This window comes from Elephantulus edwardii, unplaced genomic scaffold (assembly GCF_000299155.1).
Source record: "Elephantulus edwardii isolate Elephantulus edwardi_28Jun2011 unplaced genomic scaffold, EleEdw1.0 scaffold00050, whole genome shotgun sequence".
NCBI lineage: Eukaryota > Metazoa > Chordata > Mammalia > Macroscelidea > Macroscelididae > Elephantulus > Elephantulus edwardii.
The window spans coordinates 14,511,682-14,514,156 of record NW_006399800.1 but is presented as its reverse complement, the minus strand read 5'-3'; positions in this window follow the sequence as shown (position 1 = coordinate 14,514,156).

The following is a 2,475-nucleotide window of genomic DNA, read 5'->3' as shown; positions in this document are numbered from 1 at the left end:
ATTATTTATCATGACCAAGGTGGATTCCTAACAAGTATGCAAGGATGGTTCAACATTAAAAAAAAATCAGTGTAATTCATCACATTAACAAAGCACTACTAACAGAACAAGAATCACATGAGCCCATTAATTGACTCAGAAATGATCTTTGACAAAATCCAACACCCCTTCCTGATTAAAACACCCAATAAAATAGGAATAGAAAGGAATTTCCTCAACATAGTGAAAAGTATACACACAAAACCATTCTCAAGAGAAAGACTAAAGGCATTTTCCTTGAAAAGGGGACCAGATAAAGACATCCACTTTCCTCTAGAAACTATGAACTTTAAAAAGTGACAATAGTTATAGAAAGGCTTCAGGTCTTTTGTTCATAGGGATACTATGAGTCATGCTCAACTGGACAGCAATCAATAACAACAGCCTTCAGTATTGTATTGGAAGTATTTGCTAGAGCATTATGGCAAGAAAAGCAAGTAAGATCCATCTACATCAGAAAAGAGGCAGTAAATCAGTTGCTAAATGAAGACAATATGATAGTGTACAGGGAAAACCCAAGGACTCAATAAAAAAAAATGTTAGCCATAATAGATAAATTTAGTAGAGTGGCAAGATATAAGATAAATACACAAAAATCAGTGGAATTACTCTATAGTAGCAAAGAAAACAGACAAGGAAATTAAGAAGGTCCTGTTAAATCAAGTACAACCCATAGTGACCCTATGAATTACACATCTGAACCCTATCCTGTTCTATGCCATTGTCACACTTCCTGACACAGTAGAGTACAATGCCACAATCACTATATCAGTCCATCTGGTTGAGGGTCTTTCTCTCCTTCACCAACCCTCCAGCTTTTCAAGCATAATGTCCCTGTCCAAGGAATAGGCCCTCCAAGCAACGTGCCCAAAGTATGTGAGGTGAAGCCTCATAATCCTTGACTCCAAAGAGTACTCTGGATGCACCCTCTCCAAGCCATAGTTGTTTATTCTTTTGGCAGTACATGGGATGTTCATCGCTCTTCTTTAACACCACAGCTCAAAGGCATCAATTCTTCTTCTGTCATCCTTATTCATTCGCCAGCTCTCAGATACTTAGTAAGTGATCAGAAAGACCATAGCCTGATCCAAATGCACCTTAGTCCTCTAACTAATTACTCTTCAATAATTTGGAGAGATTCCTAACTACAGACTTTCCCAGTGCAATATGTCTCTTATTTCCTGACTACTGGTACCAGGGGAGTTAATTGTGGAACCAAATAAGATGAAGTTGTTGACAGTTTCAATCTCTTCTCCATCCATCCACCATGATGTTGTCTATCAGTTCAGTGGTGAGAATCATTTTCTTTAGATGAGATGCAATCCATATTGAAGGCTCTGTTCTTTGACCTTATTCAACAAGTGCTTCAAGACCTCCTCGCTTTCAGCAAGCAAGGTTGTGACATCTATATAAGGCAGGTTATTGATGAGTTTCCCCTCTGCTTTTGATGTCACATTCCTCCTCACACAGCCTTTTGAATAATTTGTTCCACATACAGATTTAATAGGTTGGGATAAAGAATACAACCCTGACATACTCCCTTCTTACTTTTAAAGATAGACTGTCAAGAGAATAAACAGGTCAATCCTAGAGATGGTGAAAACAAGCTTCTCCCTGGCAGTAAGGATTTTGAAGCTCCATCTCATATGCTTTGGGCGTATGCTCAGGAGGGACCAAGTCCTTAGAAAAGAACATCGTTCTTGGAAGGGTGGAGGGACAGTGCAAGAAAGGAAGACCCAGGATAAGATGAATTGACTCGGTGACTGGAGAAATGTAATTAGTCTGTCAGAGATGATAAGATTAGCTCAGGTTAGGGCAGGGTTTTTGTCGAGTTGTACATATGGTACATAACAATATTAGTGTTTACAACAGACTTCTGCTCTATGTATAGATGTTTCACATGAGCACAATTAACTGCTCTGGGATTCCCATTCTTCTCAGTGTTAGATATAACTTGTTACGATCTACACAATCAAAACTGTTGCATAGTCAATAAAGCACAAACAGACATTTTTCTGGTTTTCTTTACTTTCATCCAGGATCTACGTGGCATCAGCAATGGTATCTCTGGTGCCAGAGCCAATTCTAAATCCTACGTGAACTTCTGGCACTTCCCTACCTATGTAATGTTCTGGCCATTTTTTTTAATGATCTTCAGCAGTATTTTGCTTGCATGTGATATTAATAATATCTTTTCTTTAGTTTCCACATTCTATTGGATCATTCTTCATGGGAATTGAAGCAAACATGGACCTCTTCCAATCACTCAGTCATACAGCTGTCCTCCAAATTTCCTGGTATAGACTGGTGAGGGCATCCAGGGTTGCATTTGTTAACAGAAACAAATCAACTGGTATTCCATCAATTCTTGGGTCCTTATTTTTTAGCAATACCTTCATTTCAGCTTCAACATCCTCCTTCATTACCCTTGCTTCC